The sequence below is a fragment of the Schistocerca serialis genome, chromosome 7 (genome assembly GCF_023864345.2).
Source record: "Schistocerca serialis cubense isolate TAMUIC-IGC-003099 chromosome 7, iqSchSeri2.2, whole genome shotgun sequence".
NCBI classification, from domain to species: Eukaryota; Metazoa; Arthropoda; class Insecta; order Orthoptera; family Acrididae; genus Schistocerca; species Schistocerca serialis.
Genome location: NC_064644.1, coordinates 395,911,556 through 395,933,941, shown reverse-complemented (window position 1 = coordinate 395,933,941; position 22,386 = coordinate 395,911,556). Strand labels below are relative to the sequence as shown.

The 22,386-nt window shown below is 44.2% G+C and overlaps 1 pseudogene; it reads right to left on the bottom strand.

Annotated features, from left to right (window-relative positions):
* Window positions 1–2,574: 2,574 nt before the first annotated feature.
* Window positions 2,575–2,692, bottom strand: LOC126413410 (5S ribosomal RNA; annotated as a pseudogene).
* Window positions 2,693–22,386: the final 19,694 nt, after the last annotated feature.

Below are 22,386 nucleotides of genomic sequence, written 5' to 3'. Positions count from 1 at the left end.
CAGTCTTAACGCGCTGCTTTCCGAGTGGGAAGGAGTGCCGGTCCCCATCACGAATCCGCCTGGCGGATTAGTGTCAACGTCTGGTGTGCCGGCCAGCCTAAGGCAGTTTTCCATCTGCCTCAGCGAATGTGGGCTGGTTCCCCTTATTCCGCCTCAGTTACAATGTGTCAGGGATTGCTGCGCAAACAGTGTCTCCATGTATGCGTACACCATTATTACTCTACCACGCAAACTTTTGAGGCTCCACTCGTTCGGTATGAGACGTTTCCGGAGCGCAGGGGGGGGGGGGGGGGGGGGATGTCCACTGGGGGATGAACCGCACAATAACCCTGGGTTCGGTGTGGGGTGGGAGTGGGGTGGGATTAGGGTGGGTGGACTGCTGTGGCCTGTTGTGGGGCTGTGAACCATTGAGGACTACAGTGGGACGAAACCTCTCCATCGTTTCTAGATCCCCGGTTGAATACACAATACACACTGTAAGATGTAAAGGATGAGCCAGTCAATGGGGGATTTTACTTTATTATATGAGCTTTCAGACGGTAACTTCATTTTTCCTTTACAGCCAAGCCACGGCCAGCAGTGTTAGCTGCCTGTAAATTCTTTCGTCCCACGGTTAAGCAATAGGAAGTCAGCACCGAGGAAGGGCACCCTGGCCACGCACCTACCTCATGCGCTGACGAAGAACACCTCCCCAGGCGTCATTTAGCAGGCGGCGCTCTGGAAAATTCCATGCCGCCCGCACGGTTTTCTCGATTCCGACCAATCAGGGCGGAGGAAGCCGTGTGGTGCGTCGAATATACCCGGTCGCCCGTCGCCGGGCCCGCTCTCTTGTATTCCCGCGAGTCGGACGCGCGCCCTGTAGCAGTGTAGACCTTCCCGCTTCTCCCGGTGCTGCGGCACTGTAGACTTAGTTTTGGCAGACAACCACTTTCGTTAGCTTCGCGAACTATGTTTTGCCAAACTCTACACTCTGGCTCACCCTCACCTCCCTAGGCCTATGTGACCCCTTTTTAACATGCTTTCGTCAATAAATAGCCTTTATCTAAAAATTATCCTATTTATTCCATAACGCCCACCGCCTGCCCATACGTCCATCCTGTACAAAGACATCATAATAGCCTTCTGACACATTTGACAGAGCGCCAATGCAACGACTGTGCTAGTATCAGTTACCACCTCTCAAAGTAGTCGACACATTTTCTGATCACACTGTATAAGTACAGTTACTGTTATCAGTTGATTAACCATCAGCTCACTCAAACAACACAATTACACTTCGTCAGGCAATTACAGTGTCACAACTTGGGGGAAGCTGAGGGTGGCAGCAATTTGAAACAGGGCACAGTCGACATGAAGTGTTCCGAACGGTGTCGATTTTTAACGATCAGTAGTTGGGGCCCGGTAGCCGACTTATTGTGCCCTTTACTTATCTACGTAGGTTACCAGTTAATAAAAAGATCGGTACGTATTATGTGGCCCGAGGTGCCGCTCTTGAACGTCCAAATTGGCTCTTGAGGAACAAAGTTTGACAATCACTGTGATAGACGATGCATCCGTAATGGTATGTGAACGCATCATCACGCGATATGAAGTCAGCAAAATGTTGGGATGAGTCCTCCACCATGGTCTCGTCACCGATCTGATAAGGTTCAATGCACACACTGGTGGCGATTTAGATACGAGGTGCCTAACTCGTTCGAGAATCAAAGACAACGCCAAGATTTCTAGCCTGGGTTTTATTGGTATTTTATGAGCAGCGAGTCGGCCACTGTGCAGACAGCCTTGTGCAGTGCGTTTCCTGAAAGGCAAAATAACAGAATTTTCTCCAGTTATCTCCAACCCACAGCTGTGGAAAATTTGATACTGTACGCCCACTGCCTTTGACAGTCCACACACTGCCTGATCCAGACTGTTGGTCGGCACGTATATTGAGGTGACGGAAATTCAAAATGGTTCAAATGGCTCTGAGCACTATGGGACTTAACATCTATGGTCATCAGTCCCCTAGAACTTAGAACTACTTAAACCTAACTAACCTAAGGACATCACACAACACCCAGTCATCACGTGTGACCGAAGTCATTGGATACCTAGTAGTATCGTGTTGAACCTTCATTTGCCCAGCGTAGTGCAGCAACCCGATGTGGAATGGACTCAACAAGTCGTTGGAAGTCCCCTACAGAAATATTGAGCCATCCACAATAGCAAAAGTGTTGCCAGTGCAGAATGATGTACATGAACTAACCTCTCGATTATGTCTCATAAATGTTCAGTGGGATTCATGTCGGACAATCTGGGTTGCTAAATCATTCACTAGAACCGTCCAGAATGTTCTTCCAACCAGTTGTGAACAACTGTGGCCTGGTGACATGACATCACTGTTTAGGAGTTCGTGAATGTCTGAAAATGATCTCCTAGTAAAAAAGTAAATCTAAAGTCCTCCCGAACAGGCCATGAAGACGCAAAGGTACCGACCGGCCACCCTGTCATCCTCAGCCCACAGGCGTCACTGGATGTGGATATGGAGGGGCATGTGCTCCTCAGTTTGCTTACAAGGGCTGAGTGCACCCCGCTTGCCAACAGCGCTCGGCAGACCGGACGGTCACCCATCCAAGTGCTAGTCCAGCCCAACAGCGCTTAAATTCGGTGATCTGACGGGAACCAGTGTTACCACTGCGGCAAGGCCGTTGGCATGGTCTCCTAGTAGCTGCACAAAATCATTTCCAGCTAATGATCGGTTCAGTTTGACCAGAGAACCCAGTCTATTCCATGTAAACACAGCCCACGCCATTATGGAACTACTACCAGCTTGCACAGTCCTTTGTTGATTACTTGGGTCCATGGCTTCGTGGGATCTGTGCCACATATGAACCCTACCTCAAGCTCTTACCAACTGAAGTCGGGACACATCTCGCCAGGCTGCGGTTTTTCAGTCGTCTGGGGTCCAGTCGATATGGTTATGAGCCCAGGAGAGGCACTGCAGGCGATGTCGTGCTGTTAGAAAAGGCACTCGGGTCGCTCGTCTGCTGCCACAGCCTATTAACGACGAATTTCGCCGCACTGTCCTAAAGGATACGTTCGACGTTCATCCCACATTGATTACTACGGTTATTTCACGCAGTGTTGTCTGTCTGTTGGCACTGACAACTCTACGCAAACGCCGCTGCTTTCGGTCGTTAAGTGAAGTCCGCGAGCCTCTGCGTTGTCCGTGGTGAGATGTAATGCCTGAAATTTGGTATTCTCGGCTCACTCTTTACGCTGTGGGTCTCGGAATACTGAATTGCCTAACGATTTACGAAATGGAATGTCCCATACGTTTAGCTCCAAATACCATTTCGCATTCAAAGTCTCTTAATTCACGCCATAATTACGTCGGAAAACTTTTCACGTGAATCACCTGAGTCAAATTACCGCATTGCCCTTTTATACGTTGTGATACTGCTGCCACATGTATATATATATATATATATATGCATATGGCTATCCCACACCTTTTGTCACTTCAGTGAACGTACAAATATGTCCTGCTTACTGGAGAATTTTTACAGGAGGAGCGCTAATTCTCTCCTTCTCGGAAGTAAAGAGTGCAAGGAATGTGGGGCTGAGGATTGCTCCTTGTGGGGGGACCTGTTGTAAGAAGACGTGGTGTTACCTTCATCCGGAAGCCAACCCACAGGCGTATTTCAGTGAGAAAAGTGCTTATTCCGTAAATCAACTGTGATGGGATTCTAGCGGTTTCCAAGTTCCGTAGAAACACAGGTATATGAACATTATCATGTGCACCGACAACATCAAGAAAGCCAGCTTGACATTCTCTTTCCTTGTGGCCATGTCAGAAATTAAGATATTTAAATTATCAATTGTCACCTTGCCTTTCCTCAACCCATTCTCAGTCGATGGCAGAATCTGGTTCGATTGCAAGCGACTTTTAACCAGGCGCTCTAAAGTTTTGCCGACGCAGGAAGAAAGAGAAATTGGTCTAGCTGAGGTGGCCTGCTGCTCGTGGTTTCAGTATAGGTATCACCACTTCAGCTGTTAAATTTTCTATCAATGCGTCTTTCATCCAAATTTGGTTAAATACACACTAAGTCAAAAAAAGACACACCACGACAGAATTACCTGAATGAGATATAAATCAGTAGATACGATGTACACGTACGGACAAACAAGTGATTACAATTTAAGAAAAACTGGATGATCTATTCAGGAGAGAGAATCACAAATTGACCAAATCTATAACACGCTGATACATCTCTGGCTCTTATGCAAGCAGTTACTCGGCTTGACATTAATTGATAGAGTCGTTGAATCTTGAGGGATATCGTGCCAAATTATGTCCATTTGGTGCGTTAGATCGTCAAAGTTCCGAGATGGCTGGAGTGCCCTACCCATAATGCTCCAAACAGGGGCGTGATCCGGCAACGTTGGTGGCCGAGATAGGGTTTGGTAGCACGAAGACAAGCAGGCCTTACCTTGCTGAAACATAACCCCAGGATGGCTTGCCACGAATGGCAACAAGACTGGGTGCCGAAATCGTCAGGGCACCACTGTGCTGCAACGCTGTCGCTAATGGCAACCAAATAGATCCTGTTATGAAAAGAAATGGCACCCCACAGTATCAGTCCTGATTGTTGGGCCGTATGACAGGCGACAGTGAGGTTGGTACCCCACTGCTGACCACGGCGTCTCCAGACAAGTCTTAGCTGGCGGGCAGGGCTCAGTTCGAAATGGGAATTCATCACTGAAGACAATTAGACACCAGTCAATGAGATTCCATGCCAAAGAGGTGTCTGGGGGCGACCCAGATAGTGGTGGGATACCAATCTGACTGTCTCCCGGCATAGGACCCAACAACCAGGAGTGGTGGTCTGGGGTGCCATTTCATTTCATAGCAGGACCATTTCGTTGCTATCCGCTGCACCCTTGTAGCACAGTGGAATGTCGACGGCATCCTACACACCGTTTTGTTGTCCTTCATAGCCCCAGGAGTAGACAACATTCCATTAGAACTACTCACAGCCTTGGAAGAGCCAGTCCTAACAAAACTCTACCATCTGGTGAGCAAGATGTATGAGACAGCCGAAATACCCTCAGACTTCAAGAAGAATATAATACACTCCTGGAAATTGAAATAAGAACACCGTGAATTCATTGTCCCAGGAAGGGGAAACTTTATTGACACATTCCTGGGGTCAGATACATCACATGATCACACTGACAGAACCACAGGCACATAGACACAGGCAACAGAGCACGCACAATGTCGGCACTAGTACAGTGTATATCCACCTTTCGCAGCAATGCAGGCTGCTATTCTCCCATGGAGACGATCGTAGAGATGCTGGATGTAGTCCTGTGGAACGGCTTGCCATGCCATTTCCACCTGGCGCCTCAGTTGGACCAGCGTTCGTGCTGGACGTGCAGACCGCGTGAGACGATGCTTCATCCAGTCCCAAACATGCTCAATGGGGGACAGATCCGGAGATCTTGCTGGCCAGGGTAGTTGACGTACACCTTCTAGAGCACGTTGAGTGGCACGGGATACATGCGGACGTGCATTGTCCTGTTGGAACAGCAAGTTCCCTTGCCGGTCTAGGAATGGTAGAACGATGGGTTCGATGACGGTTTGGATGTACCGTGCACTATTCAGTGTCCCCTCGACGCTCATCAGTGGTGTACGGCCACTGTAGGAGATCGCTCCCACACCATGATGCCGGGTGTTGGCCCTGTGTGCCTCGGTCGTATGCAGTCCTGATTGTGGCGCTCACCTGCACGGCGCCAAACACGCATACGACCATCATTGGCACCAAGGCAGAAGCGACTCTCATCGCTGAAGACGACACGTCTCCATTCGTCCCTCCATTCACGCCTGTCGCGACACCACTGGAGGCGGGCTGCACGATGTTGGGGCGTGAGCGGAAGACGGCCTAACGGTGTGCGGGACCGTAGCCCAGCTTCATGGAGACGGTTGCGAATGGTCCTCGCCGATATCCCAGGAGCAACAGTGTCCCTAATTTGCTGGGAAGTGGCGGTGCGGTCCCCTACGGCACTGCGTAGGATCCTACGGTCTTGGCGTGCATCCTTGCGTCGCTGCGGTCCGGTCTCAGGTCGACGGGCACGTGCACCTTCCGCCGACCACTGGCGACAACATCGATGTACTGTGGAGACCTCACGCCCCACGTGTTGAGCAATTCGGCGGTACGTCCATCCGGCCTCCCGCATGCCCACTATAAGCCCTCGCTCAAAGTCCGTCAACTGCACATACGGTTCACATCCACGCTGTCGCGGCATGCTACCAGTGTTAAAGACTGCGATGGAGCTCCGTATGCCACGGCAAACTGGCTGACACTGACGGCGGCGGTGCACAAATGCTGCGCAGCTAGCGCCATTCGACGGCCAACACCGCGGTTCCTGGTGTGTCCGCTGTGCCGTGCGTGTGATCATTGCTTGTACAGCCCTCTCGCAGTGTCCGGAGCAAGTATGGTGGGTCTGACACACCGGTGTCAATGTGTTCTTTTTTCCATTTCCAGGAGTGTATAATAATTCCAATCCCAAAGTAAGCAGGTGTTGACAGATGTGAAAATTGTCGAACTATCAGTTTAATAAGTCACGGTTGCAAAATACTATCGCGAATTCTTTACATACGAATGGAAGAACTGATAGAAGCCGACCTCGGGGAAGATCAGTTGGGATTTCGTAGAAATATTGGAACACGTGATGCAATACTGACCCTACGACTTATCTTAGAAAATAGATTAAGGAAAGGCAAACCTACGTTTCTAGCATTTGTAGACTTAGAGAAAGCTTTTGACAATGTTGACTGGAATACTCTCTTTCACATTCTAAAGGTGGCAGGGGTAAAATACAGGGAGCGAAAGGCTATTCACAATTTGTATAGAAACCAGATGGCAGTTATAAGAGTCGAGGGACATGAAAGGGGAACAGTGGTTGGGAAGGGAGTGAGACAGGGTTGTAGCCTCTCCCCGATGTTATTCAATCTGTATATTGAGCAAGCAGTAAAGGAAACAAAAGAAAAATTCGGAGTAGGAATTAAAATCCATGGAGAAGGAATAAAAACTTCGAGGTTCGCCGATGACATTGTAATTCTGTCAGAGACAGCAAAGGAGTTGGAAGAGCAGTTGAGCCGGCCGAAGTGGCCGTGCGGTTAAAGGCGCTGCAGTCTGGAACCGCAAGACCGCTACGGTCGCAGGTTCGAATCCTGCCTCGGGCATGGATGTTTGTGATGTCCTTAGGTTAGTTAGGTTTAACTAGTTCTAAGTTCTAGGGGACTAATAACCTCAGCAGTTGAGTCCCATAGTGCTCAGAGCCATTTGAACCATTTGAGCAGTTGAACGGAATGGACAGTGTCTTGAAATACGGATATAAGATGAAAGGAAAGCGTTTCTGAAGAAGAGAAATTTGTTAACAACGAGTATAGATTTAAGTGTCAGGAAGTCGTATCTGAAAATATTTGTATGGAGTGTAGCCATGTATGGAAGTGAAACGTGGACGATAAATAGTTTAGACAAGAAGAGAATAGAAGCTTTCGAAATGTGGTGCTACAGAAGAATGCTGAAGATCAGATGGGTAGATCACATTACTAATGCGGAGGTATTGAATAGAACCGGAGAGAAGAGAAATTTGTGGCACAACTTGACTAAAAGAAGGGATCGGTTGGTAGGGCATATTCTGAGGCATCAAGGGATCACCAATTTGGTATTGGAGGGCAACGTGGAACGTAAAAATCGTAGAGGGAGACCAAGAGATGAGTACACTAAACAGATTCAGAAGGATGTAGGTACTGGGAGATGAAGAAGCTTGCACAGGATAGAGTAGCATGGAGAGCTGCTTGAAACCAGTCTCAGGACTGAAGACCACAACAACGACAACGTGGCATATCTCTCTGGGCTTGCATTTCAGGGATATAATGTCCGCTCGCACGTGGCGAGAGTTTCTACTTCTTGTCTTCGTGCTTGCCAAACCCTACCTTTGCCAGAAAGGTTGCCGGATCTCCCCCAAATTAAAAACGTCTGGACCATTATGACTCGAGATTTTGACGATCTAACGCGCGAATTGTACAGAATTTTCCACGCTATCCCTCAGGAGGACATCCAACAACTCTTTCACTCGATGACTAACCGAATAACTCAAATGGTGCAAATGGCTCTGAGCACTATGCGACTTAACTTCTGAGGTCATCAGTTGCCTAGAACTTAGAACTAATTAAACCTAACTAACCTAAGGACATCACACACATCCATGCCCGAGGCAGGATTCGAACCTGCGACCGTAGCGGTCACGCGGTTCCAGACTGAAGCGCCTTTAACCGCACGGCCACATCGGCCGGCACCGAATAATTGCTTACATAACGACCAGAAGATGACCAACGCTTTGTTGACTTTCTCAATTTGTGAAGTTCTTCCTCTTGAATATATAATCCAGTTTTTGGAATGATATTTTCAGTCTGCAGCGGTGTGAGCGTCTATATTAAACTTCCTGTCAGATTAAAACTGTGGCCAGACCGAGACTCGAACTCGAGACCTTTGCCTTTAGCGGGCAAGTGCTCTACCTGAGTTCGAGTCTCGGTCCGGCACACAGTTTTAATCTGCCAGGAAGTTTTAATCCAATTTTGCTGAAATTGTAATGATTTATTCGTCTGTCGTTCGTCTCATTCACGCAATTCCTTCGTGAAGCGTCTTTTTTTCATCTTAGAGTGTATTTAAATTATCAGTTGTCTCCTTGCCCTTCCTAAACCAAAACTGATTCGGCGGAAGAACCTGAATCGATTCCATCTACCATTCGAAGTGGTTTTTAACTAGGCGCTCTAAAATTTTACCAATGGAGGAAGAAAGAAAAATAGATCGATATGACGTGGCTTGATCTATGTCTTTATGTGGTTTCAGTATAAATTTTACTACTTGAGTTGCCCAATCTTCTATTACAGTGTCGTTCATCCATATTTGGTTAAATACTTGTAGCCGTTTTCTGAGTGCTACGTGGAGGAGATTTTCTATTAAATTGTAGTGATGGCCTACTTGCCAATTAAGGATTTTACCGGCTTTTTAACGCTCCCCATTAGTTCTTCACACGAAAATACCATAACGGGAAGGTGACTGTGATCCCCGTGTTCCCGGGGACGAAATGGCTGCTTGGCTGCAAGAGCTGGAGATATTAAGTTCACAAAATCGTCAAGCCAGATGTCATTTTATGGAGAATGATTAGGTGAGTTCTTGTGTTTAAAAAACTTGACTTTTTTCCACACATCACCGAGACTAAAATTATTATTTGAGAATTCATGAAACTTTTTCTAGCTGTTCTTTTTAGTCTTTTAAATGTCTGCGGAGCTTCGCAGCTATACCCTGGTATACAATGAAGTTTTCTACCGCCCGTTGTTTCTGGAAGTTACTGTACGCATGTTTTCGCTGCGCTATAACTCCAGCGCCTTCTGGTGTCTGTCTGGTGTCTGCCTTAAAACGAATGCTTCCTTTTTCCTTGGTGTGGAAATTTTTGAATCGTCTTCCGTAATTCAAATGAGTTGTTGATAGCTTTCGGACCTAACGAATTGTTACAGGTGTGAAGCTTCTCCTGGACTCGGGTGTGTTCAAGTGTGTGTGAAATCTTATGGGACTTAACTGCTAAGGTCATCAGTCCCTAAGCTTACACACTACTTAACCTAAATCATCCTAACGACAAACACACACACCCTCGCCCGAGGGAGGACTCGAACCTCCGCTGGGACCAGAAGCACAGTCCATGACTGCAACGCCTTAGACCGCTCGGCTAATCTCCTGGTCTCTGGCAGTGTACTGTGGCCAGTCAGCATCCGTGATATGCCAGCAGCAGTTGTGATATATAACATTGACTGAATTTATTGGGAATGTATCGCAATTTCTAGAGGAAGATGATCGGAACCAAGTCGCTTTTGACTGGCGATTCCGTTAGTTGGTGAAGGCCAGCGGAGCACCATGTCAAATCAATGGTTGACGGTCGTCGATATGGGTTACGTATCATAGTAGGAGAGCCATCATTGAGAAGTATTAAACTGAGATTTCCTAGAAGTATAAGCAAATTTCTGCCATCTGCGTCGTCTATTTCGCAATCTCATACTGAGTGGTGCATGTTGAAGTCCGCACAAATGGGAAATGGTATTTGAAGCTGGCCAATAATAATCTGATCGAGATCAAGGTTTCGTAATTTACACTGAGGATCTTTGTAAATGGCGACAATAATAAACATGCCACCACAAGAGTAAATTATAGCGCCGCTGCTTGGCAGTCTTTTAAGTCGATGGGTTGTAAAAGGGGTCATTTCCACCTTTTTCTCAAATTATGTTAACCACACACAATTTATCTTTGTGTCTGTACGCGTCGTTTGGTATATAATAGGGGTCAAGTCCCATTAAAAGCACTGCTCGTTAAAGAGTATTGCGGTAGAGAAGGGGATATATCCATATAAAAAAGCATATAATGGACCTGTTCCAATAAAAGGAAAGAAACTAGACGATGTAAAGAAAATTATACAGTACATATGCGACGAGTACAAATCATCTGATAACAGCATCTGCCTGTGGCCATCGAAGGATGTACAAGATAAAGATGAATCATATCCAACTGGCGCTTGCCGTGGCACTTTTTTCCCCTCTGTCCTTGAAAACGCTACTCTTTGTTCGTTTTCTGTTCACTATCTTTCTCCTTGATGCGATCGTATTAGTGGGTAGTCCTACTTAGACGTACGGGTAACATCACTGCCCAACATCCCGTGAAGCCCTCGACCGGTAACTAACAATTACGGAGGTGAGAGTGGATCTTTTGAGATGTTCACCACGTTGGTGTGGGCGTAGAAGGGCCCCAACACCCCATTGTCTGCTTTGCTGTATTTTACTTGTGGTTGTTATCTGGGTATATTATGAATAAACCTGTACGTTCATACCACACTCTTTTATTGCTATAATGAATAATATTACAAGCCTTCTGCTGCAAACAGAACGCTAGTTGCCTCATCAACATCATCAAATTCGAAAAAGGGTCGTCTCCACTTTATTCGGACACAATTACTGACTACAGTCCAGAGCTAAAGTTTGTTGTAATGGTGTGTAGTGTTTCACCCTGGGAACACTTGCTACATGGCAACTCCACATCATGCTTAAACCCGTTGTGTAGGAAAAGTTTTTTTTTTCTCCTGAAAAATTTATATTTTGGTACCCGACTACTTTTGCAACTCACTGTTACAATGAAAATGGCTAAGTCTCCTTTTCCATCCTCTCTGTCGTGTCTAAGCGTTACATAATATTTGTATTGTGTTCGATGGGATGGCATAAACCAAGTCTCGCAAATATAAGCTACGTATATATGGTTGTTACCATATTCCGTAAAAGATTTCTCTGTTCGAGAAGGCCGATCGTGCATCCACTGGAGGACTTTAAAAGCCATTGTCAGATTTTCAGACGTTTTTAACAACATTCTGTCTAAGAGCCCGTGTCGTTACCACGTTTGTTTCATTCATTAGGCAAAGAAAGATCTGCAGTATTAAAGCACAATAGCTATTAATAGCAGATTCTCATCCTGGCTCAGATGTGGCCAGATGGGTGGGAGGATGCGGTTTGTTACATATGGTACTCTGTGGACCATGGAAACCGTATAACATGTCCGAGTAGCCGAGCTCGTAAGGACTGCGAGTGTATGCTTTACGTTCGTGAGGCTTGGCAGCTGGAACCGATTTAATTGCATGCTTACGCTCCTGCTGCAGCCTATTTTCTGTCATGTTCAGACCTTCTGGTTTTCCGCCTACTGCAGGCCAGTTATTATAGGGGAGAGAGCTCGAGTTGCAGGAACATCGGCAGTAACCTGCGCTGGGACGGAAAACCAAACGTGTAAGAAGTGACGCAGGCTTCGCTGCGCTTCGCTTCCCTGTGGTGCGGTTGGGGGCGCGGTGGTTTCCATTGCAATGCAAACACCTGAGCGCTCCGCTATTGTAAGTACTGCGAAGCCTCTTAGATCCACAGTTGCCCCTCATATAAGTAAACGATCTTCCGTCCAGTACACAACAAGCAGAATTAGTTCTTTTTGCAGATGACACTGGCATTGTAATCAATCCAAGCATATGTACAGAAACAGAAGAAATGATAAGCAAATCTCTTAGAAATATTATTAACTGGTTTTCTGCGAATGGTCTCACCCTCAGTTTAAAAAGTCACAACATATTCAGTTCTGCACATCTAGCGGTTCTACATCAATGATAAGTGTAACACATGGCGAGGAAACAATAAATATGGCGAAACTTCAAAATTCTTCGGTGTCCATATCGATGAGAATTTAAACTGAACTCCTAGTGCAGCCACATTTTCACTTACAACCACTGGCGATTTGTAAACTGACATATTTTGCATCTTTTTCATTCAGTAATATCATATGCAGTAATGTTCTGCGCTAACTCTTTAAGAGAAGCCGGAACAATACATCTCCTCCATGTTAATTTTAGCAAATAGAAGGAGCATTTTTTTCTAAAACTATTAAACATATTGCTCTGAAATTTGGACTACATGTTCAGCAAATATTTCTCTACGAAGTTGTAATGCACTGTTAAGAAATATTTATTGGTTTTTGTTTTACATTTTTTTTTAAACAGATGCTTATTTTTTTCTCTAAAACTTTGCACTTTTTCCTCTATAACTCTTGAATTATACATTTTTTTTACAGTTTGTTATAAAAATGAAGGCAAAGAAGTAAAAAAAATGTTGTGTATAAATTTCATTGATACACTGTTAGCAGTTTTTGAGAAACTGTTCCTCAAAGATGAAAATTTTAAAGTTACGGGAAATGGCTTCCAAAGTTTTTTAATACATTCCTGCCCCATATGATAGATTATCAGCATCCACTTCTTTTTCCGGTGTTAAGTTTCCTTTTCACTGGTCTTTTCTTCCCTTTTGCTGCATGTTGTAGACTTTTGTCTCTTCTTCCTGCACCTCTTAGTCTTTCTTCATCAATTAGGCGCATTGTGGAAATGGTGTTGTGTCCTGGTTGGAAACCTAAACGTTTCAGTACATCACATTTGATAATGTTTCCTTCATTGTATGTTGCCACTGCATCATACACTCCTAAATGCAATGTTTTTATCTGTACAAACACTCTTTTGGGAATCATAATCCAAATTATATTATTTACACTTTCATTTGGGTTTTGTGTTTTCCCATGTAAACACTTTTCCAATAAACTTGGCTGTGATAAATCTCTGAATATTGGCTTAATTACATCAATTACAGCACTTGGCAAACTGTTTTTATGGGCATAGTCCTTTCCTGATTGGTACTTACACCATGAGTCATCATCTGTGGGGCACAGTACATGTTGTGACTGCTCATTTGTTGAATTACTACGAAAAAATAATGCCCATACTGCCCTCCTCATATGCTCAATGCTTTTTGTATTTTGCTAAGTTGCACACCCATAATACCTCTGCAATCTATCAATTGCTTCATCTGTCAATCTTCCTCTTCCTCCAAGGGTCTTACCATCACTAAGCTTATGGGATCCTAATGTCTGCTTTAGTTTGCGCAAGCGAGCCCCCACGCACTTCTGCACATGTCCAATGCACTCCTGTTTTTTAATGTGAATTTCATTGCCATAAGGTTTAAGCTCCTCTGCAGCTTTATATCCCTTAGAATCAGCATCTCCTAGATAGTTGGGGTATCGTACATTATACCACTCCCGTAATCTGGAAAAAATTGCTTTCACTCCCTCTACTTCCATCGCTCTAGTCGTGCCATGAAAATTTGCTTTAGAGCTTCCACTATGTTCATCCTTGGTATTACCCATACATCTACAATGTTTTGAGAGAATGGCAACATCAATTACTTTGCAGCTGTCTCCACTGGTAGCTCTCACAACTCCATTTAGAGATTTATGACCTCTACGTTGCCATGATCCATCTAAAGCAACAGTTAAACCTCTACAATTCCCATTGTCTGTCACAGCTTTTTCGACTGCTTTCTTCATTGTTGCTTGAGCAATATCTTTAGTAGAAGATCCCACCAATTCATTATAAAATCCAAACTTGGTTGGTGGTTTTGGCAATTTCATAATTCCACATAACATTGTCCCTGCAGCACTGCCTTTGCCAATGCAACACAAGCCATACACTAGCCTAACATTTATGTCATACACCTTCTTTCCACTATTACCACTACGAGGAATACTGTTAGAATTAGAAAACGAAACTTCTGCAGCACATTTGTTACACTTCAATAACATTTTACATGCCAAACTAACGTGTGAAGTTATTTTTAATTCCAGTCCTCTTTCTTTGCAATCGTGGCATAATACGTTATGTTTCAAAATATTAGAGAGCAAGGAAATGTTAATTATTTCATTCACATCATTACTGTCACTTTCATAGTTTTCAAATTTTTCTTTGCTGTCACAAAGTTTCTTGCTGGAAGAAGTTCTATCACATTCATTTGGAGTAGTCAGTGAAGCAGTCTGAGCAGCATCTCCCTCCGAAACAATAAAAGAGTTCTTCTTCCACTCATTGTGCCTTTTCTTAAACACTCAATTGCTGAAACAGGGCATATTGATATCCACAAACCAAATACGTAAAACAGGTACTAGCAAAATTCGTCAAATACGCAAAATTGAACAGCTAAACAACACAAAGCAAACTCCACAAGTCAACACACATGGTATAGCGTTTGCGTTTACCGATATGAACAGTCACTTGTCACAGAGATAAAGCCATATAACGTTGGAAAACAAAACACTGTCTAATTCCGCAAAGATACCCTGCTTGCAGCCAACGAGCGGCACCGTCAGAGGTGACACACCAAGTCACTACAACTGTTTACATGGCGCGTTAACTTTGCAGCGATGAAAAACACACTTACAATTCACTTAGAAGGGTGAAACTTGATTTGTTTTAATCAGAAAATTCCAAATAATTTTATAGCGAAAAAACAAAAAACGTTAATTTTGTCATTTTCATTGTTCCGGCTCCCCCTAAGAAAGAAAGCCTTCCTTGCGAAAAACTTGTTGCACGAGTAATATGTGTTGCTCACCTACGATCATCTTGTAGACATCTGTTCAAGAAGTTGGGCACTGTGATTACTGCTTCCCAGCATACTTATTCCATCATGAAGCTGCTTGTAGAGAATCCATTATAGTTCAAATTGAACAACGATGTACATATTTACAATGCCAGAAAGAAAAATGACATTCATTACCCCTCATTAAAGATGCCTTTAGCACCAGAAGGGATGCACACTGTTGAAACAAAAAAATTCATTTACTTATGAGTGATAGAGAATGTCTCACAGACAGCAAGGTATAACTTCAAAACAAACTGAGGAAATTTCTCCTTGACAACTCCTATTCCGTAGAAGAATTTTTACACTGAAGAGCCAAGAAACTGGTACACCTGCCCAACATCGTGTACAGCCCCCAAGAGCACGCAGAAGTGCCGCAAACGACGTGACATGCACTCGACTAATATCTGAAGTAGTACTGGAGGGAACTGTCACCATGAATCCTGCAAGGCTGTCCATAAATCCGTAAGAATACGATTGCATGGAGATCTCTTCTAAACAGCACATTGCAAGGCATCCCAGATATGCTCAATAATGTTCTTGTCTGGGGAGTTTGGTCGAGAGTGGAAGTGTCTAAACTCAGAAGAGTGTTCCTGGAGCCACTCTGTAGCAATTCTGGACCTGTGGGGTGTCACATTGTCCTGCTGGAATTGCTCAAGTCCGTCGGAATGCACAATAGACATGAATGGATGCAGGCAATCGAACAGGATACTTACATCCGTGTCACCTCTCAGAATCGTATCTAGATGTAACACGAGCCCCATATCACTCTAACTGCACACACCCCACACCATTACAGAGCCTTCACCAGACTGAACAGTCCCCTGCTGACATGCAGGGTCCATAGATTCAAGAGGTTGTCTCCATACCCGTACACGTCCATCCACAGGATACAATCTGAAACGATACTCGTCTGACCAGGTAACATGTTTCCAGTCATCAACAGTCCAATGTCGGTGTTGACTGCCCCAGGCGAGGTGTAAAGCTTCGTGTCGTGCAGTCATCAAGGATACACCAGTGGCCCTTCGGCTCTGAAAGCCCATGTCGATGATGTTTCATTGAATAGCTCGCACTTGTTGATGGCTCAGCATTGAAACTTGCAACAATTTGTGGAAGGGTTACGCTTCTGTCACGTTGAATGATTATCTACAGTCGTCATTGGTCCCGTTCTTGTAGGATCTTTTTGCGGCCGCAGCGACATCCCAAATTTGATGGTTTACCATGTCATAGTCCGACCTTTGTATCTGCACAGTGAGTGTACTAGTTTGTGTAAACTTAGCTTACCACTTAGCGTGCAAATGGACAAAACATCTGAACTGTCTTCTCAAGCCGTGGGTGTTAAAAGAGATTCTAAATAAATATGAACTTGGCCCCGTAAGGCATCTAATATCAGGTGCAGATCATAACAAAAGTCATTAGAAATGCTGCTGTCACTTAACTAGAATGTATGAATTAATAAAAGTGAAAGTTTGGCGTCTATTCTAGAAAGACAAAACAGCTATTCCCTTTTTTATTCTACATATAATTTATCAACTGTGCTGTCAGGGGTAAAATGACACACAACAATCCTGTCCAATCACTTTTGACACTCTATAACAAAATATTTAACTCTTGGACACATTGCATTGACGATTATTAAAATCGTTATCTCTATATATGACAATTTCTTATCACAGGAAAGAATGATTAAAAATCTTCATCAACTCATTTACATTTACATTGTCGTAGCTGGTCGATGCACTGAGTTGGTGGAGAATAAATTTTACTTTTTGAACCAATGAAAAAACTCTCATGTACTCAGCGTGAGGATAGGTTTGTATCCAAGCTTTTGATATTCAGTGGTCAAAGCGTATATAGGTTGGAGTGAGCAATTCTAGACTCAACATTTACTGTGGCCTAATGTGCAATGGTACTTTACCAAGCGGCACCTGCAACAGCAATGTCTCCGTGCTGGATCAGAAACGCTAATTCCCTACTCTGGTCTTGACTGAATTCACTCAGTCTCAACTTTCTTGCATTCCATAGAACGTTAATCTTTCCCTAGCCGAAATAATAGCCATTGCACACTCGCTAAGGGTAGGAGCGACGTGCACAATTTCTTTGCCCGCAATTTCTTTTCTATCTGTCGCCATGATACTTGAAGTGTATCATCCTCACTTTGCATAAAGCAAAGCTCTCAACGCCCTCGCTATTTTCCACACACTTGTGTAGTCCGCTGTGAGACGAGAGAGAGAGAGATCTAGCCATTTGAGTTCTCGAAATGCTTTTATATAATGGGGATCTCCCCACCGTGTCGTGTCTGCATCACCCAGTATGGTTTCATCCAACCACCGTCTCGCTAGAGGTGAATTTTATTTTTCTTGCTGGGTCGCAGCCTAGCCCTGTTAATGCCGTGCAGCCACATACTCTCGGTCCCGGCCGTATTTATGTTAAAAGTAATAATGTATTAATCTGGCCTTATCCCTTTCTGTGCTGAAGCTTACCGTTCTCTTGCTAAATGGGGTTTTCCGATGCCATTAACCACCTGCTCGGTTCGTCTCCAAAATGTGTTGCACTTTAACTTGTTTATTCATGCCCCTATCCATATATTGGTAGATACTGTTTTGTTAGTTTTTGGTACATGAGATTAACTGCAATTGCCTCTTGTTGATATAATATAGTTATTATTTTCTGAGGGTCTCATGCTCTATCGTACTGTCATTATGGATCAAGCTCATGTACAATCCGTAAAATCTGGACGCCTTACAACCAGATTCCTGATATTCACGGAATACTCGTGAAATGGTCATACAAGAAAATCCCCACTTCATCGCTACCTCGGAGATGCTGTGTGTCATCGCTCGTGCCCCGACTATAATACCACGTTCAAACTGACTTAAATCTTGATAAACTGCCATTGTAGCAGCAGTAATCGATCTAACAACTGCGCCAGACGCTTGTTGTCTCTTGTAGGCATTGCCGACCGCAGCGCTATAGTGCCCGTTTACTTATCTATGTATTTTAATATGCATGCCTACACCAGTTTCTTTGGCGCTTCAGTGTATTACAATAAAGGGTAGCCGGCCGATGTGGCCGGGCGGTTCTAGGCGCTTCAGTCTGGAACCGCGTGACCGCTACGATCGCAGGTTCGAATCCTGCCTCGGGCATAGATGTGTGTGATGTCCTTAGGTTAAAGTAGTTCTAAGTTCTAGGGGGCTGATGACCACAGATGTTAAGTCCCATAGTGCTCAGAGCCATTTGAACCATTTGAATAAAGGGTAAAATGTGATGGGTAGGAACTACTATCTCACGTCCGTGTATCTTTTTTCTTTTGTTAAAAAAAAAAGAGAACTTGGAAATGTTCAGCAGGTAACCATATGTACAAACTAATTTGCGATGTGAATGTAAAATGACTGTTTCACATCATTACGATTTACTATGCAAAATGATCCATGGAACGGAAAAGCAACTAACTAACAAACACATGCAATTGCACAACGAGCACTACTACGACCTCGTGTACTTAAATGGAAGTATCTAAGATAATTATGGCACCGCAAAACTGATCGAATGTGTGGAGCAATCAAGCAATGCATGCCACACAAATATACATATTGGGAAAGTTGTTGAGATTTAAATGTTACGATGCATTTAGTTGTGAGAGAGTATTTCATCTCTCTACCTCGAATCACTTTCTTTGGGAATCTTCTCACTTCAGTTGCTAAAAATTCAGACTTAATTTCAGCAAGAATGTCATCTTTAGGTAAGCCTGTATCAACATCTCGAATAACACCCCGCCTCTTTGTGAGAAAATTAGGGATGTAAGCCTCCACACCTTTCTGATGATAGACATCAAGTAACTGTAAATTATTTGCTGATTGCCAAGTTTTGAATTTAGTTTTATACCTGTTTCTGCTAGTAGCTGAGATATTATGAATTTCATTTCGTAAATTGTTGCTTTCTTCAAACAACATTCTTCCTAGGGCCATTGGATCTAACGTTTCCATGTTACCATTTTCTCCCTCTGCAAATACAACATATGGACCCATGTCTGTTAACTGATATGTATGATCCCTGCTGGCATATTTCCTGTTGCTAGGGCATGTGTTACTTGCTGAAGGAGTTCTCGCTGTGGGCATTGAAATGTCCAGGTCTTTACAATCCGACTGTAGTGGTGTATGCTGCCCATTGCAATGGCTATTAACTAAAGTAGTACGCAAGTTATTGTCGAAGGCTAGGGCTTCCACTGTGTAGGCGACATCACAGGATCACCCATATCAATATCCATTACAACATTACTATTACTTGTAAATCTACATCTATAATCTGTGAACCACTGTGAAGTGCGAGGCAGAGACTACGTCGCACTGTAACGTTTATTAGAGCTTTTTCCTGTCCCACACACGCATGGAGCGTGGGAGAAAGGGTTGTTTAAATGACTTTGTGCGTGCTGTGATTAATCTAATCTTATCCTCACGAAACCTTTGGGAACGATATGTAGGGGCTTGTAGTATTTTCCTAGAGTCATCATTTGAAGCCGGTTCTTGAAACATTGTTAGTAGACTTTCGCGTGATAGTTTACGACTATCTACAAGGGTCCACCAGTTCAGTTCTTTCATAATCTCAATGACACCCTCTCGTGAGTCAAACTGACCTGTGACCATTCGTGCTGCCGTTCTCTGTATACGTTCAATATCCCCCGCCAGTCCTGTCTGGTATGGATCCCACACACTTGAGCAATATTCTAGGATGGGTTGCACGGGTGATTTGTAAGCAATTCCTTTATCGACTGATTGCATCTCCTCCATAGTATTCTACCAATAACTCGAAGTCTGCGGCTACCTGCTTTACCTACGACTGAATCTATGTGATCGTTCCATCTATCCAAGTATCGGTACGAGTTTACAGATTCCGACTGTGACTCACTAATTATATTTGTAGAACACTGTGTTTTTTGTTTTTTTTTATTTTCGTTTTGTAAAATGTATGATTTTACATTTTTGAACATTTAAAGCAAGCTGCCAGTCATTGCACACGTTGAAGTCTTATCGAGGTCTCACTGAATATTTGTACAGCTTCTTCAGACTGTATTTTGTTGCAGATAACTGCATCATCTGTGGAAAATCTGAGGTTACTGTTAATGTTGTCTGCAAGATCATTAATGTACAAGATGAGCACCAAGGGACCCAACACGCTTCCCTGTGGTACTCGCGAAGTTGCTTCTATATTGCTACATTATATACGCCCATTGATGACTCTGTTTTCGTAAATTGTGTTCTTTAAATTGTACCTAATTGATGTTCCTTTTTAAATTGTTTTAATCTTCATAAACTATAACTTTGCATTTTGTACTTTTCTGTAGAACAATTTAACTGTTTTCATTTTTTATTCTAACTTAAGTACTAATTTTGCCTGCTGGAGGTTCGAATGTCGTATTATCTACATCACGTATATATATATATATATATATATATATATATATATATATATATATATATCAATTCCACAGACCGAACGTGAGGAGAGTCGCTAGTGTAACTGGTTAATACAAACCATAAAAAAATGCACGGAAGTATGTTTTTTAACACAAACCTACGTTTTTTTAAATGGAACCCCGTTAGTTTTGTTAGCGCATCTGAACATATAGACAAATACGTAATCAGTGCCGTTTGTTGCATTGTAAAATGTTAATTACATCCGGAGATATTGTAACCTAAAGTTGACGCTTGAGTACCACTCCTCCGCTGTTCGATCGTGTGTATCGGAGAGCACCGAATTACGTAGGGATCCAAAGGGAACGGTGATGGACCTTAGGTACAGAAGAGACTGGAAAAGCACATTACGTCACATGCTAACACCTTTTTATTGGTCTTTTTCAATGACGCACATGTACATTACCATGAGGGGTGAGGTACACGTAAACGCCGTGGTTTCCGTTTTCAATTACGGAGTGGAATAGAGTGTGTCCCGACATGTCAGACCAATAGATGTTCAATGTGGTGGCCATCATTTGCTGCACACAATTGCAATCTCTGGTGTAATGAATGTCGTACACGCCGCAGTACATCTGGTGTAATGTCGCCGAAGGCTGCCACAATACGTTGTTTCATATCCTCTGGGGTTGTAGGCACATCACGGTACACATTCTCCTTTAACGTACCCCACAGAAAGAAGTCCAGAGGTGTAAGATCAGGAGAACGGGCTGGCCAATTTCTGCGTCCTCCACGTCCTATGAAACGCCCGTCGAACATCCTGTCAAGGGTCAGCCTAGTGTTAGTTGCGGATTGTGCAGGTGCACCATCATGCTGATACCACATACGTCGACGCGTTTCCAGTGGGACATTTTCGAGCAACGTTGGCAGATCATTCTGTAGAAACGCGATGTATGTTGCAGCTGTTTGGGCCCCTGCAATGAAGTGAGGACCAGTGAGGTGGTCGCCAATGATTCCGCACCATACATTTACAGTCCACGGTCGCTGTCGCTCTACCTGTCTGAGCCAGCGAGGATTGTCCACGGACCAGTAATGCATGTTCCGTAGAGTCACTGCCCCGTGGTTTGTGAAACCCGCTTCATCGGTAAACAGGTAGAACTGCAACGCATTCTCTGTTAATGCCCATTGACAGAATTGCACTCGATGATTAAAGTCATCACCATGTAATTGCTGATGTAGCGACACATGAAACGGGTGAAAGCGGTGACGATGCAGTATGCGCATGACACTACTTTGACTCAGTCCACCGGCTCTCGCAATGTCCTGTGTACTCTTGTGTGGGTTCATGGCAGCAGCAACTAACACACCAACTGCACCCGCTTCTCCTGTGACGGGCCTGTTACGGACCCATTTGCGTGCTACGACCATACCTGTTGCATACAGTTGGCGGTAGATGTTTTGCAATGTGCGCCACGTTGGATGCTCTCTGTCCGGGTACCGTTCTGCATACACCCTACAGGCTTCAGCTGCAATTCGTCGACACTCGCCATAGATGAGTATCATCTCCGCCTTTTCAGAGTTCGAATACACCATGATCACAGTTCCTACAACACTACACTATCACAGACGTCTGGTAACACCGTGTACTACAGTTGGTCTGCGTGCGGAGACGTATGCAGAATAACAATAGCAGCAAGCGCTACATGCGGACCCTGCGACAGCTAGACCAAACCACAACAGTGCACTACAGCCACACTCGTAAACACGGTCGTCATCGTAAACATGTCCCTGCAGATGCTGCTCGCCGACCGTGGCCCGTGTTTGTTACAACACGCAACTGAACGTCGGAGGTTTCAAGCGTCAACTTTAATATCTCAGGATGTAATTAACATTTTACAGTGC